General features: G+C 43.9%; 1 long non-coding RNA gene across 1 annotated transcript; it reads right to left on the bottom strand.

Moving 5' to 3' along the window:
* Positions 1-10,129: 10,129 nt before the first annotated feature.
* LOC140515637 (uncharacterized) lies at positions 10,130-11,095 on the bottom strand. The gene is made up of 2 exons (XR_011971111.1): positions 11,014-11,095; positions 10,130-10,546 (listed from the first exon to the last, which is right to left on the bottom strand). It is a non-coding gene; the product is annotated as an uncharacterized lncRNA (long non-coding RNA).
* Positions 11,096-17,495: the final 6,400 nt, after the last annotated feature.

Below are 17,495 nucleotides of genomic sequence, written 5' to 3'. Positions count from 1 at the left end.
AGTGGTTTGCCATTTCCTTCTCCAGTTCATTTTACAGATGAGGAAACTGAGGCAAACAGGGTAAAGTGACTTCTCCAGGGTCACACAACTAGGAAGTATCTGAGGCTAGATTTAAACTAAAGAAGATGAGTCTTTCTGACTCCAAGCCCAATGCTCCATCCCCTGTGCCACCTATCTGCCCTTAGTAAGTACTTAATAAATGCTTTTTCATTCATTCATTTCCATACTCTATGCTTTAATCAAACAGGCTTTCTGCTACTCCTCACACATAATACTCCATCTCTGCCCCATGCTTGGATTGTACATCCTTCCTTACCTCTTTCAGGCATGATGCCTAGTTTCTCTCAAGACCCAGTTTAGTAGCAACCTCTACGTGAAGTCTTTCCTGATTGCCCCAGTGACTAGTGGTCCCTCCAAAAAGTTACCTTGAATATATTCTGAATATCTCTACATGTGTACCTCTTGGCTTCTCCATTTAAGGTGAACTCCATAAGGGCAGGAACTGTCTCATTTTTGGTTTTGTGCCCCCAAATGTCTAGCACACTTCCTGACACTTCTAGCCATAGGCATCTGGTAAATACTTGTGGATTGGTTTTTAAGGTTTTTAGAGCTCTTTTTTCAGGTATTTCCTTTTCATCTCAGCATGCTCCTCTTTCATTTGTCTAGGAGAAATGGTGTCCAAGGTCACATCAGGAAAACAGTGGGCCCATAGTTCTACATAGATTAAAGATGGCCAGTTGCCAATTTCCAAAAATATAAAAGTCATTGTTCTGCACATTGCCAATGAAAAAACCAAGACTCAGTACTTCAGTCATATGCACAATTGGGATTCAAATTCACAACTGACTTCTGAAACATTTTGCTTAGCTACATCAAACCTGGAAGATCTTTCAGAATTTAAATTGTAGAACATTGCCCCAGTCACAGATTCATAGGCCAGTGGAGCCCAAAGGGAACTTAAAGAGACAATCTATTCCATGTGCCCTTCATTTTCCATATGATGAAACTGAGACATCAAATAGTAAAGAACTTCTGTTTAAAAAATTGATCTGTCCCTCCCACCACTTCTCCTCCTATTAAGCAAAAACAAAAAAATAAATTCCTCAAAATTGTTGTTGTTGTGTTTGTCCTTCATTCTCAAAGAGGACCATGACATCAAGATGATGACATGACTTGCAGTTGACTTTGATATGAATGAGGGAGGGCTGTGCAAGGTCACCAATCTCACTTTCTTGTCCTGAGCCATCTGGGTCCAGTGGCCTGATATTCATCTGGACACCTGGAGATGGCCTAGGATGCAATGGGAAACCCTGATTCTTTCAGACTAAGATTGTATCACATTCTCACTTTGAGTGGGATTGGTGTCCATTCAATGAATAGTTTTCTTTAAGTTACTCAAGGGATGGCCCCATTAATTAAAAAAAAAATCAAACTGAGGGGAAGCCCCTCAGGGTTCCTGTGTAAGAGAGAAACAATTACTATTTAGTTATTACATGCACTCTGTGCTAGGTGGGTGGGGACTTGTCCAGTCTATGAATCCCAGAGTGAATTGGGTTTTAGGCTTGATCTTTGAGCAAGAAATGCAGCCAGGAATCCCAAAGGAAATAAAGGCAGCAGAACATGAGAGGGAAGGGGAGGGAAAGGGAGGGAAGGAGAGGAGAGAAGAGGAGCTGCTACTCACTCACAAGTTGTATTTGTCCTTCATTCTCAGAGAGGACCATGACATCAAGATGATGACATAACTTGGTGTTGACTTTGATTTGAGTGAGGGAGGGCTGTGCAAGGTCACCAGCCTCACTTTCTTCTCCTGAGCCATCTTATATCTCTGTGGTCCAACAAAACAAATTCCCTTATTAACCTTGTACAAAGAAGTACCCTATCTCCTTTCCACCTCCCTTAAAAAAGATATGCAAAAAGCTAACTATAGCTGAATAGAGCATCTTGTAAAAATGTTTTAAGTGACCATGAAATGAATACCCTCCTCTGGGTTGAACTAAGGTTGCTCCTGGAAGCTAAATCTCTCAGAGCAATAATCAGTAAACACTTATTATACCCCTACGGTATGCCAGGCACTATAGACACAAAAGAAGGCAAAAGACAGCTCCTGGCCTCAAGAAGCTCACAATCTGAAGAAGAAAACATGTAAAAGCTGAAAAGTGGGAGGTTTTTTTGGGGTAGGGTTGTGTGGAGGTGTGTGTACTCATGCATGATGAAGTCTTATGGCCCAAGGGGAAAATGATTGGAGAAGATAGGAGCTTCAGAGTTGATTTCATCTCCCAGAATGAGTTTATAGAGCCCATGAAATCCAGGAAAGCACCAGTGAGCAAATTAAATATAACTCATTTCTCTTTTGCTAAGAGCCCTTTCCTGAGTGCCATTCAATTCAATTCAGGAAACGTGTAAAAGCAGCTACTACTTTCAAGGCATTATGCTAGATTCTAGGGAAATAAAAATGAAAAACATTATAGCCCCAGCTTTCAAAGCGCTTACCATCTAATGTGGGTAAAGAATAGGTTAACAAATCACTTTGCTCCATGGGTGGGCAAAGTGCTTTGAGAAATCTAGGGTGGGAGAGAGCACTTGCCTAGGGTGGACAAATTTTGTTGAGGGGGTGAGATCTGAGTTGGACCTTGAAGAAATACAAACTTCAAGACTGAGGGAGAGGAGTCCATTCCAGTCGTAGGGAAGAGTGACAAAAGGCCCAGTGGAGAGAGATGACATGATTTTTAAAGTTTAAAGGGAATCGCCATTATCTAGTTCTGAGGATGAGCAAACTACAGCCTGAGGGCCTGTGCTGCCTGTTCCTGTCCTGCCCGACTGGCTAAGAAGAGCTTTGATATTTTTAAACATAATAAAAGTTTAATTTAAAAGACTAAACCCATTCTTAGCTCGCCCAAGGACCCTCCTTTTGTAGTTTGCCTGATTTAGTTCAATCCTTTTATTTTCCAGAAGAAAAAAATTGGGGGCGAAGGCAGTGACTTATTACAAACTAACGTCATTGTTGCCTTTTATGTAGACTCAGTCTTGTAATGAGACCTCCATAAAAATGCATCCACTCTACCACATTCCTAACAGTCAAGCAGCTTTCATTTGAAGATGTCTGGTGAAGGAGAACCTTCCTAGACAGCTCATCCTTTTTTGTGGCAGCACTAAATGTTAACAAGTTTTTCCTTCCATCCAGCTGAAATTGGCCTAAAATCCTCCCTCTTTCCCACTACTCTATTCTGGAGTCAAGTACAGCCACCATAGTCCCTCTTCCACAATTTTTTAAATTCTTGGAGAGAAGCCCTACAGTTCTACTGTGAAGTCTTCTTTAATTAGGATTGAATAAGCCTAGGTCCTGCATCTTCAGCCTGTCTCTGCCTCTCTATCCCATCGACACTGATGCTCAGTGGTCTTAAAGGAGCTGATAAAATAAATTGCCCTCCATTGCCTCCAGCATTAATTCTGCTGGGTGGGATGGTCTTTTGATTTTTGGAAACTCATGATGCTTTAAGCCAGTGAGTCCCAATTTTTTGGATCTTCAAATCCCTTTTGATCCCCACCACCACCCCCAAAAAAGGTGTACTCCAGGATAACTGAACATACTAGTCATTAATATCATACAATCATTTACTGCTGAAAATGCCATTAAAGAATTTGTAGCAGCAGAATGAAGAGTTTCAATGGGAATCACTGCTAAACCGAAGAAAAGAATCTCATTTTAGAATTTCAGGTAGCAGAAGACAGTTGGCCACCTAGGAGAGACATAGATTTCCTTGGAAATCTAGAAGAATCAGCAAACTCCTGTAAGTCTTTCCATAGATTTCCTGAGGTTGGATCTGTGTGATTGCCTAGACTAAGAGTTTGCAGGCTAATCACTAATCAGCAGCTTGCTTTTGCATTTTATTTCAGGTATTATGATCATTAAATTTCGGATGGATCATAACAGATCATCCCTTTATCCTGATAGTTGAAACAACTCATTCAGTCCTCAAATGCCTGAAGCACTCACTAATGTTCTATACATTTGGCTTTAGTCTGGCCCACTGCTTCGTATCTCACAGAAATAGAACTTTTTATTCCCCCTGGGAGTCCTACTTCCTAAAATGATGCAAAAAAGCTACTAATGAACATGGGACTTGGAATGATCCACTACTTCACATCTGATATTTTATTTTAACCAGCTTCTGGGGGATTGTGGAAAGCTGTTAGCTTAACTGCATACAAAAGATTCCAGATTCCCTTCAAACACTCCACTGGAACATAGGAATGCACGATTCTACTAGGCCATAAAAAGGATCACCTCTAGATTACCCCATCCCACTCCATGCATTCACAAAGACCCCCCAGAGTCTTGTGGAGATCCTGGGATGGGCAAGCCAAAGTCAGTAGAGCCAAGTTTGAAGAGGGCTGAATGCAGGCAGTTCCTCCGAGTCTTTAGAGTAGTTCCAACAATCCCTGTCTGAGTTCCAGAATATCTAAACCCAGCCAAACCAGAGCCTTCACCAGACAGCCAACAGCAAATACAGAGCACTCACTCCCTGCCCAAGCCAGGAAGGAGCTGAGCCTTTCCTAAATCCATGTCTGACTGCCTAAGTCCTGCTCTGGAGAATGTTGCCTTGAGGCATTCACCAGGCCCAGCGGCACTCTGGGATTTGGATAACAGCCTGAGATCAGCCTAGTCCCCAAAGCACCTGGACTCAGTCCTAGCCAAGCAGATAAATCAACAAAAAGGATTTCCTCAGTAAGGTCTAGCTAGCTGCAAGAGAAAAGCCTGATTAGTCCTTGACTCCTAGGATAAGAACCCAGTAACAAAAGGGAAGGAACCTAGAAGAGCCCACAGGAGGGAGAAGTCCTAGAGCCCTCTGCTAAAGGGGTACTATCAGGGAGACCTTGGAGTCTCTTGAAGGAGGGCCTTAGCCTGCCCACTATACTTGGCACCAGGTAGGCCGTACCCATACCAGTCATCAGCTGTGGAGCTTAAGTCAGTCACAGTCCTTTCTTCCCTTCCTCCTCAAAAGCAAACCAAGGAAAACTCTTGACCACCATAAAAAGCTACCTTAGTTTTGGACACTGGGGAGGGGTAGGTAAACACCAAAGAGCATAAGAACCCCACAAGTCCAGGTAAAGCCTGAGGGAAAAATGACTTGGCCACAGGGACTATAGGAATATCTGGAAGAAAAGAAATGAGAGACAGAATGGAAACACCAGGTAAGAAAGAATGAGGGGGGAAACTGATACCTTACAACAGATGTTGGAAAACCTCAATCAAAAACTAAATCACCTGGAAATTATAATGTGTCATACAGAGAACAATGATTCAACAATAGAATAAACAGTGAAACAAAACCAAAAAATTGCAAGAAAAAAACAGAAGAAAATCTAAGCAATATAAAAACATTGACCTGCAAAACAAGTCAAGGAAAGGCAATAAGAATTATCAAACCGAAAATTTTAATCAGAAAAAAAGTCTGGATGCCATATTTCAGGAAATTATAAATGAAAACTATCCAGAACTCTTGGGAAAAAAAGGATAAAGTAAAAATAAAAATCGACCAGATGCCTCCAGAAAAAAAAAAAAAAAGGAAAATCCCTAAGAACATGATAGTCACATTCTAGAGCTTGCACATCATTTGAAAGGAGGGCTGTGACTGTGTAGTGTGTGGTGTGTTATGCTGTGTCTGTGTGTGTGTGCGTGTGTGTGTGTGTGTGTGTGTGTGGTGTGTCAATGAAACTGTAGTGGAACAGAGGACTTCCAACCATGTCTGATGAAAGGACATGAACAGACATTAAGAAATGATAATACAAATGCTATGAGAAACATATAAAAGTATACATATTCATATAATTGGGAAGGGAGAATTAATTGTTTGCATGTTAATGGGGAGATAAGAAGCCTATCTTTTCAGAACTGTAATGCTTATTACATAAGCATTATGATCATAATGATCATAGAGAAAGGTAAAAATGTCAATGGCTATATGGGCAGTTTTCTTGTTTCAACGATGTTAAAAGACAAAAACAATAAGGATAGGGAGCAATACTGGGGAAAAAAGAGAAAGCAGGGAAGGGAATTCTCTATTGTGATAGAGATGTGGAAAATACAGAGTTCATAGAATGGAAGAAGGGATTGGGGGAAACACATATCCCAGGATCTTAACTTTTATCTCAATCGTATTATAACTGAATATATCACATAAACATGCCACAAGCACATAAATATCTTGATACAGAAATATAACAAATCTAAATGGATATAGAGGAGAGAAATACTGAGGGAATGATAAAGAGATCTATCTTAAGAGGGAAAGTAGCAGGAGTGTTGGAGTCAGCTCCAACCTGCTTGAGAGCTCACTGCTAAATTTTCAGTGAGAACATTTACAGAAAATTTGCAAAAATTAGTGTCATATAAATCAGCAATCATTACAAATGAATAGAGACCAGCACTAAGCAGAGTATACATAGTAGGTAGTTAATAATTGTTCATTATTGAATTTGTTGAATTTTGTAATGAATTTTTAAAATTTATTTGAATTTTATTGAATTTAACTTAAAATTTTATTGAATTTAACTTAAAAGACCTATAAAGAATTTGAGAAGTTTCAGATGACTCCACTTTAGTTGAAGCTAGGAATCCAGGAAACCCAAGTATTTCAAATCTGTGAAAGGCACCAGGCAACTGTCACCATCCTTTGAAAAAGGCCTTATTAAGAAATTACAATTAAACAAGCAATAGAGAGGATCACACAAGATAAATTAAGACAATTTTGACTATATAAAATTAAACTTCATGCATAAACAAATCTAATGTAGTTAAAATGAGAAGGTAAACAAGTAACTGGAAAAAATCTTTGCAGCAAGTTTCTCTGACAAAGAGCTCATATCATATTCATGGAATTCATTCAAATTTATAAAACTAAGCCATTACCCAATAGATAAGCTGGTTAAGAACAGGAAGGTTGCAAGGGAAGAAATCCAAGCTTTCAGCAACAATATGAGGGGAAAAAAAGCTAAAAAATCACTAACAATTAGAGAAATGTAAATTCAAGTCATCTTGATCTTCCACCTCATCCCTAGACTGGGAGAGATGAGATGACAGACAATGGAAGGACTCTGGGAAAACTGGCACATTAATTGGAGGCTGTAACCATTTTGGAAAACAATTTCTAACTATCCCACTACTAGGCCATGTGTGTACCCTCAAAGGAATCAAAAGACAAGAATTAAAGGACCTGTAACCAGATTGGAAACTAAGATGCTAGGGGAACGGCTAACAAAATTGCACTATGTGAATATGATGGATAATTATGATGCCAGAAAAAACTATGAAAAGTTTTAGAAGAAACTGAGATCTTTATGAATTGATGCAAAGTGGGCGAGATTTGTACAAAATTATGTAGAAAAATAATTTTTGATTATTAGATCAAAGATCCCAGCTTCTGGGATAAGAACTCACTGTTTGACAAAAACTGATGGGAAAACTGGCTAACAGTGTGGTGGAAACTGGGCATAGACCAAGCCTGACACCATATGCAAGTCCAAATGGATACATGATCTAGGTATAAAGACTGATACTATAAACAAATGAGGGGAGCAAGCAATGGTATATTTGTCAGATTTATGGAGAAATTTATGACCAAACAAGAGATAGTGAACATTATGAAGTGCAAAATGGATAATTTTGATTATATTAAATTGAAAAGTTTTTGCACAAACAAACCCAATACAACCAAGATTAGGAGGGGAGCAGAAAACTGGGAAAGAATTTTTGCAACAAGTGTCTGTGATAAAGGCCCCATTTCTAAAATATATAGAAAATTGAGTCAAATTTACAAGAATACATGTCATTCCCCAACTGATAAATGGTCAAAGGATATGAACAGGCAGTTTTCAGAGGAAGAAATAAAACCTATCTATAGTCACATGAAAAAATGCTCTAAATCACTATTGATTAGAGAGATGCAAATCAAACAACTCTGAGGTACCACATCACACCATTCAGGTTGGCTAACATGACAAAACAGGAAGATGATAAATGTTGGAGAGGATGTGGGAGAGTTGGAACACTAACTAATTCATTGCTGGTGGAGCTGTGAGCTGATCCAACCATTCTGGAGAGTAATTTGCAACTATGCCCAAAGGGCTACAAAAACATGCATAACCTTTGACCTAGCAATACCGCTTCTAAGACTGTATCCCAGAGATCACAAAAATGGGAAAAGGTCCTCCATGTACAAAATTATTTATAGCAGCTCTCATTGTGGTGGCCAAGAACTAGAAATCAAGGGGATGCCCATCCATTGGGAAATGGCTAAACAAGTTGGGGTTATGGTTGCTGTTTGTACTTTGTTCTTGAATACGACCATGACATCAAGATCATAACATGAGTTGCAGATGACTTTGATTTCAATGAGGGCTGTGCAAGGTCACCAACCTCACTTTCCTCTCCTGAGCCATCTGGGTGGCCTAATATTCATCTGAACAACTGGAGATTAACCAGGATGCAATGTGAGACCCTGCCCTTTCAGGCTAAGGTTGTATCACATTCTCACTATGTGAGAGATACACCCATTTAATGAACAGCCTTCTTTAAGTTATTCAAGGAATGGCCCCATTAATTGTAAAAAAAAAAATCAAACTGGGAGGGGAAGATCCTTAGGGTTCCTGTGTAAAAGAGAAACAGTTACTATTTAGATATCACACGTAATCTGTGGAGAGGGGAAGACAGAGTGCAGACCACGGTTTCCCACTTCCCAAAGCACCATATAGAGGGGAGGGGAAGAAAAAAAGGCATGACTAAATAGCAAGACCAGGAGAGAGCAGTAAAAGGAAAAGGCAGGAAAAAATGAGCAGCTCATAAGGGACCTCAAGCAGGATGCCATTAACTCATGGTAGGACTACTGCCAGCGTTCCTGTCACGTCCAGTCCATTCTCCATTCAAATGTCAAATCTCCCTAGACCATCAGTCCCACTGAGTCACCATGCCCACCCCTCCACTTAATCGAACTCCAGTGGCTTATCACCCCTAGGACCACAAAATCCCATTGATGTTGGAGACCTACATAACCTGGTTTCCACCTCACCAGGTTTCTTAAACGTTGAACAGTCTCAGGTAATGAGATACAGCAAGACTGGCTTCCTTACTATTCCCTGAACAGAACTCTAGATTCGAGGCATCGACCCTGGCTGTCTCCCACGCCCGGAAGACCTTCCCTGTTAATCTCCGCATCCTACATGATCTCTCAGCTGAACATGCACCTTGTACAAACCTTTCCCAATCCTTATTCCCTTTGTTTTGCCTTTGTTTAAGACTGCCCCCAATTTATACCCCAAGTTGTGTCCCAGACATTTCACTTATTAAAAGGAGGCCTTCTTTATCTTCTGGTGCTTAGCATAGTGCCTGGAACATAGTATTCAATGCCAACTGACTGGCAGCTTACTCTCAAACATTGCCCACATATGCAGCATCACCTTCTCTAGAATTCAGAAACAGATGGAGGAGTCAACTGAACGTTGTCCCCCTCCCCGTTATGTGAAGGGCCTCAGTGCTGTTAGAATAACCATTTGGCAATTTATCAATCAGGGAGTGGCTGAACACGTTGTGAGATTTCACATGATGGAATACTGCTGTGCTCTAAGAAATGATGATGGGGATGGTTTCATGAAAACAGGGACAGATTACATGGTCTGATACAGAGTCAAGTGAGCAGAACATTGTACAAAATAACAGCAACGTTACATTGATCATCAACTGCCAAAGGCATACCTATCCAGTTTAAAATGTAATGAGCCACAAGAATTCCCAAGGACCTATGATGAAAAATGCAATCCACTTCCAGGGAAAACATTTCTGTATTTCTGTCCTTTCCTTCCCCACAAAGTGGCTAACGTGCAAATGTTTTGCATGACTTCATATGTATAAACAGGCATTGTATTTCTTGCCTTCTCAATGTAGGGTGGGGGACAGGATTTGGTACTGGAAAACTTTTTTAAACGGCCATTTGGGCACCAGTGTTCCCCCCCGCCCCCGCCCCTGCCCGCCCCACGTGTGCAACACTTTTGTTTCATTAGTAGCACTTTGAATAAAACGTCTCTTTTCCCTTGCTTTGTTACTAGGCAGTCAAACTTGCTATAACATCAGAGAAGGGACCTTGTAAAATCAAAGCTTTATTATGGGGGGAGGGGCTGGGGCTTTTGTTTCTTCTGGAGTTTCTTCGGAAACTTCCTCTGAAGTTTCTTCTAGGACTAGTAGTACCATGAAGGCCTGGTCTTTCTCCATGTTGCTGTTCTACAGTATGTCCCTGGGGCAGCTTTCTCCTCAGTAGGGGAAGTCCAGGCTCCCAAGGGAAGAGAACACCAGTTTATAAAATGGGTCCATTCTCCACTGCTTGGAGTCGTGGTTTTTCACAGGAGGGAAGGGTTGAGAAGGGACTTTCAGGATGAGACAGTTAAAACACGTTTCCAGTTTTCAGATTCTGTTGACGCTTCAGTGGTCTCGGGCCTCCACGTTGGAACAGCTACAGTTGCCTGCAGAAGATGACTGTGGTCACCATGAAGATTCCCTCTAGACAGGGAGGCAAGAAAGGGAAAAAAGGGAGCCAGACAAACAGCGTACGTTCAATTGTCACATCGTGTCAGACAGACAGATGAAACCGTTTAGGTGGCTATAGTGGATGGGGAGCAGGAAGGCATACCACCTGACAGAAAATGACAGGAGGCATCGAGGGGGCATGGTGCAAAGAACCCAGGATCTCAAGTCAGGAAGACCTGAGATCAAATCAGACCTCAGACACTTCCCTAGCTACTGTGAACCCTGGGCAAGTCCCTTCATCTGTATCCATCTCACTTTACTCAAATACAAAAAGGGCATCACTACCTCCCAGGGTGGTTGTGAGGCTCAAACGAGATAACATTGGTAAATACCCTTCAGCACGGTACGTGGCACATAGGAGATATCATATGATGGCATATTCCTTCCCTCTCCTAGAAAGGTGAGGGAAGTGGCAGCTCTGCTAGAATCCCTGAACCTACCTGATGCATGCTTGGCATGCTGCTCAGTCACTAGTCAAATGAACTGGCCACAGCTGCTCAGCCTATAAGAATGAGAAAACAAGGGAAGCTAAGGCAACATGGCAGGTTAGAGGCAAGCCAGTTCAACTCTCTCAACATTCCAACTCCAAACAAATTTAAAGTCACATCTCAAATCAAATTTTGAAGCAGCATAACTAACAAAAGGTCAGAGTGAGACATTTTTCCGGTATAAGAAAACTTGGGAGATCAGCAGGAAAAGTTTGTGACACCAGAGTGAAGGCCTGTCCAGAGCCCACACATGGAGTAGCAGCAGCAGCAGCACTTTTGGGAGCTCTCAGCCCAGAGACAGCAAGTGGGGGGAAGGGGAGGGCCTGGGCAACTGGTCAGGAAAAAAATGGACCCTCTGCTGGCACCAAGTACAGCTGGCACTTATTCGGCAACTCTATTACCCACATGCAATTCAGGGTAGCACTTCCTGGGGGGAGAGGACTGCTGGGGGTCAGTCACAAGGGAATAGGGGCCCTGGTCACAGTTCCATGGCAAAGAGAATACTAGTGCAGGTAGCTGCAAGGGGCCAGGGGCCTCTGCTGGGTACAGACCAAGAAAGCAGGGACCACACCTTTCCCAGGATGGCACCACCTCAGAAGCACCAAAAACCTGTAGACCCCCAGGACAAGCTCAGGGAAAAGAAACACAAAAAAGCTTGATGCTTGGGACCCAACTTTACCATAAAGCTCAGAGTCAAGAAATAGGCCAGAAAAGGAGCAAACAACAACATTTGAACATAAGAAACTAGTATGGTGGCAGGGTCTTCCCTGCCAAGACAAACTCATTAGACAACAATGTGAAAAGCAGCTACAAACAAAGCCACAAATAAAAATGCTAACTGCACCCAAGAACAACAAAAATCCCTCAAAGGGTTAAAGAAAGAGCTAAGAATGGTAGAAGAAAAACTGGGAAAAGAAATAAGATGAAAGAAATTGTAAAAAGAATTGTTGTTGTTGTGTTTGTCCTCCCTTCTTGAAGAGGACCGTGACATCAAGATGATGACATGACTTGCCATCTCCAACCGTCCTGATGAATATCAGGCCACTGGATCCAGATGGCACAGGAGAAGAACAAAAAGAATGAACACCTTGGTAAGGGAAAAGAGGCACAAAAAATAACACTTCTCAAAAACAGAATCGGTCCAATGGTAAGAGAGGCACAAACATTCACTGAAGAAAAGATCTCCTTAAAAAAGAACAGGCCAGATGGAAAAAGAGATACAAAAGCTCACTGAGGAAAATAATTCCTTAACAATTAGAATTGCCAAGTGGAAGCTAACAACTCCATGAGACATTAAGAACAATAAAACGAAGTCAAAAGAATGAAAAAACAGAAAGGGATGTGATCTCATCAGAAAAATAACTTACCTGGAAAACAGATCAAGCAGAGATAATTTAAGAATTACCAAACTACCTGAAAGCCACGATCACAGAAAGAGCCTAAACTTTCTATCTGAAGAAATCGACAAGGAAGACTGCCACGATATCATAGAAGCAGAGCATAAAAGAGAAACTGAAAGAATCTATCAATCACCTCCTGAAAGACATCCCAAAAGGACTATTTTATAGAAATCCCAGGAACATCATAGCCAAACTCCAGAGATCCCAGGTCAAGGAGAAAATACTGCAAGCAGCCAGAATGAAACAATTCAAATATTGTGGAGCTACAGTTTACTACATTCAGCAGCTACCACATTAAAGGATCCGAGGATTTGGACTGTGATGTTCCTCAAGGCAAAGGAGCTACGATCACAACTGAGAATCACCTACCCAGCAACACTGAGGATAATCCATCAGGATAAAAAGCAGATAGTCAATGAAACAGGGGACTCTCAAAGGAGGACTCCCCATGAAAAGATCAGAGCTGAAGAGAAAATCTGACTTTCACGTACAATACTCCAGAGGATCATAAACAGGCAAACGGGAAAGAGAAATAATAAAGGTTAAACTGTTTATACTGCTACATGGGAAGATGATGGGCAACTAGTTGGCACAAAGGATAGGGCACTGGGCCCTGAGTCAAGAAGATTCATCTCTGCGAGTTGAAATCCAGCCTCAGACACTTGCTACCTTTGTGGCCTAGCCCAAGTTACTTAACCCTGTTTGTCTCAGTTTCCTCATCTGTAAAATGACCTAAAGAAGGAAATGGCAAACCACTCTCCAGGATCTTTGCCAAGAAAACCCCAAGGGGGATCACAAGGAGTCAGACACGGCTGAGAAACAACTCAACAACATAGGAAGATGATGCCTGTAATGCCTAAGAACTTTATTATTATCAGGGCAGTTCAAAGTTCACATAATCAGAGGGCATGGGTGTGAGTTGATTATTAGAACGATTGTGAAAAAAATGAAGGGGTGAGAAAGAGTGATGCACTGGGAAAAGGAGAAAAGAAGCATAATGGGGGAAATTTTCCCACATAAAAGAGGGTATAATGGAGAGGAAAATGAGGGAAGGGTGGAAGGCAATGCTTGAACCTTACCAGTTCTTAATTAGAACTGGTTCAAAGAAGGAACATATATACATATACATGTGTGTGTATACACACACACACACATATAGATATAGATATAGATGTATGTATACACACACACAAACACATGCAATTGGGTACAGAAACGTAAGTTACTCAAAAGGAAAATAGAAAGGAAAGACCCTAAGAGGACAGGGACAGAGGGGATGACAAAAAGGAGAAAAGATTAAATGAGGGAGTTGTCAGATACAAAATAAGACTTTTGAGGAGGAAAAGGATCAAAAGAAGAAACAGAAGAAAATGGGATGGAGGGAAAAACAGTTAACAATCCTAACTGAATGTGATGAGCTCACCCATAAAACAGAAGCAGATAGCATAATAGAAACCAGAATCCAACAATACACTGTCTACAAGACAAATACGTTGTCTACAAGAGAAACACCAGTAATAGACAGAGTTAAAATAAAGGGTTGGAGCAGAATCTAACATGCATTAGCTGAACTAGAAAAAGACAGGGGTAGCAATCATGATCTCAGACAAAGCAAAAATAGACCAAATTAAAGAGAGATGGTTGAGGAAACAACATTTTGTTAAAAAGGTACAATAGATGCTGAAGCGGTATCAAAAACTTACACCAAGTTTCTCCGATAAATGCCTCATTTCTTAAATATGTACTGAGACTAGAACTGAGTCACATAGAAAGATATAAAAGTCATTCCCCATTTGATAAATGATCAAAGGATATAAACTGGCAGATTTCAGAAGAAGAAATCAAAACTATCTAATCATATGAAAAAACGCTCTCCATCACCACTGATTAGATGCCGGCAAATTCAAAACCTGAAGAAATACCACACACCTACTGGAAATGGCAAAAGCTGGAGGGAATGAATGAAAAACAGGTACACGAATGTGTCTTTTTATGCGTGGCTTGGACTAGATGGTTCCTGCCTGAGGTCCTTCCTAGCTCCCAGTTGTCCTAGCTTTCAGTTGTTTTCAACTGTCTGTGTGACCCCATTTGGGGTTTTCTTGGCAAAGATGCTGTACTGTGTTTGCCATACCCTTCTCTACGTCATTTTTCAGATGAGGAAACTGAGGCAAACGGGGTGAAGTGACTTGCCTGGAGTCACGTGGTCACATCTGAACTCAGGATGTCCTGATTCCAAGCCCAGCATTCTATTCAGTGCACCATCCAATGAAGGTTGATGGAAGAGTGAACTGACCCAAGCCCTCTGGGAAGCAATTTGAAACTAGGCTCAAAGAGCTATAAAACTCCAAATATACCCTTTGACTCAGCAATACCACTTCTAGGTCTATGTCCCAGAAACACTAGAAGAAAACAGAAAAGGACCTATATTTAGAGCTGCTTTTTATGGTGCCAAAGTACTGGAAATGGAGATGCCCATCAATTGGGAAATGGCTTAACTAGTTGTGGCTTAGTACTTCCGAGTACTATCGTGCTGGGGAAAATGACTTAGAGGAGTTTCCCAAACCCATGGCAAAACTCAGGTGAACTGATGTCAAAGCAAGTGAGGAGAAACTGGAGATCACTGTGCGCACTAACAGCAATGTCCTCATGAGGATCAACTGTGACGCCAGAGGATCAGTACAATGATCCAAGACAATTCCAAAGCACTCATCAGGAAAAAATGCAGTCCACCTCCAGAGAGAGAAATGATGAACTCTGAGTGCAAATTGAAATGTACTCTTGTCACTTTTTTTTTCTAATAGGGCTAATATGGAAGTGTGTTTTGCATGAGTCACAAATATAATTAATACACTGCTTGCCTTCTCAGTGGCTGGAGAAAGGGATGGGAGAAAGGGAAAGAACTTGGAACAAAATTTAAGAAGAAAGTCGTTAAAAATAAGATTTTAAAAATAATGAGAAAATAGAACGGGGACTAAAACAAAAGAAACACACACCAATCAAGGCAAGGAGCACAAAATCCTGTCTACAAGGGCAGGAGAAAAGAAAGAAAAGCCATAGTTCACAGGCTTGAGACCCCGTAAGAATGACTGAGGCCTCATAGGAATGTTCCCTAAGCCAGTTTTCCCCCTCGGGTCACACATTTTTAAAAAGACCTTGTTGCCATGCCCCTCAGCCCAGAAGTTCTGGAATCCTCCAGGTCAAGGAGCCTTCTCTCTCTACAGACTGAGGCTGACCAGACATTAAGCGGAAAGGGGAAGACAAGGAGCAGCGCAGCCTCCCTCCCAAAGAAGCTTTGTGTCCCAAATTCTGCCCAGCAAAAGGCTAGATAGTTGTGCCCCCATCCCCTGCAGGATCCTGAACAGACCCACTTGCCTCCCGCCCCCCCACCCCCCCAGCGCCCAGCTCCTTCTCCTGCTCTGCTTGCTGATGGCTTGGGTTGTCCATCCTCGTTGCTGTCCGGAGGTCTGTCCTGGGGTCCAGCTCAGTGTTGGTCCTCTGGTTCCCCAGAAAGCTGGAACCACAGAGGGACAACACTGGGCAGGGCCTCTGGGGGGAGGGAAGGCAGAAGTGAAATCCAGCAGGCCCTACATCTGCAAGAGAAAGGGGCTCCAATTACCCCCACCCCCAGGCTGAGGGCCTGAGGCAGCAGCCACAGAAACCCCGCAAATTCCTGTAGTGCCACACAAACACAGATTGAGGACCCGGGGACAGGAACCCCCAACCTCAGATGGAGGGAGCAAAGGAATCTGAAAAACAGCTGCCCGCCCCAGGCCCCCCCCTGCCCCCCCTACCCCCCCAGCCCCACAGGCTCCAGGCCCTCCTAGATCCCAGGATTCCCACGAACAACCACGGGTTTGGGGCCCAGAACAAGCTAGGTCACTTCTCCCCCTCACCCCACTGGCTCAGGCCAGTAGGCAGAAAAAATGGCGGCCCTGGCCCCAGCCCCTCATCCTCAATCCAAAACGGCTGCCCGCCCCAGGCCCCCCCCCTACCCCCCCAGCCCCACAGGCTCCAGGCCCAGGCCCTCCTAGATCCCAGGGTCCCTACAAACAACCACGGGTTCAGGGTTCAGGGCCCAGAACAATCAAGGTCACCCCCCTCCCCCCATCCCAACCCCGACCCAAAGGCTCAGTCTTCCCCCACCTCTCCCAAAGTCCCAGGGCAGCCAAGGTGACACCCCCCCCCCCCCAGGCTCGGGCCTTTAGGGTGGCTGAGTCCCCCTTCCACTCCAGGGCCGAAGCACAGAGGAAATGGCCGGCCGCCCCAGGCTCCCCCGAGGCCCCCCCCCCCCCCCCCCCCCCCCGTCCTTACCCCTCCAGCCCGCCCCACTGCCCCCATCGTCACCACCCCAGCCGCCTGTGGGCCCCATGCCCTTAGGGGGCAGACGGTGGGAAGGGGGCCCCAAAGGCCCGGGAGGGGGGGGGGCCCCAGGGCCCATCGGCCTCCCGCGGCTCCCCGAAGCTTGTGAGGAGAAAGCGAAGCGAAAGCGCCAGAAAGCTGGGAGGAAGTGGGGGCGGGGCCAAGCCGCAGCCCCCCCCTTCTCCTTCCGGCCCCTGCAGCCTGGAAACTGCCCCGAGCCAGGGGCGCCTCGGAAACCCCGTGCCTGGGGCCCCGCCACCAACCTATCCCGAGGCGGTTGGGCCCCTGCGGGGAGACCCCCGTCTAGTCCCTTCTCGCGCCTCCCCTCCGCCCCCATCCAATCCCGTGGACTCGTGGCCACGTGCCCCCCGCCCCCGCCCTGAAGGTGCTGCGCTCCCTCGGGGGTTGGGGGGGGGAGCCGCAGGGGCCGTCGGGAATCGGGTCCAGCTGGGTGTGTTTGTGGGCGCAGAGTTGCATGCCTGCATCGCGTTGGTGGTGTGTGCTTATCTCTCTGTGCCAGGCCCATCGTACTCCCTCCCTTTGGACTTGGGTGGACCTCTTCTCCACACTGCTTCAGTCAGGCCCCAAATTCTCTACTCTCCTTCTCCTGCAAGGAGGAGCCAGGCACAGCCAGTGCAATGGTAGGCCGGTGGGTATGGCGTCCATGGATCCCGG

Source organism: Notamacropus eugenii, chromosome X (genome assembly GCF_028372415.1).
Source record: "Notamacropus eugenii isolate mMacEug1 chromosome X, mMacEug1.pri_v2, whole genome shotgun sequence".
NCBI lineage: Eukaryota > Metazoa > Chordata > Mammalia > Diprotodontia > Macropodidae > Notamacropus > Notamacropus eugenii.
This window is presented reverse-complemented; position numbering and strand designations above follow the sequence as displayed.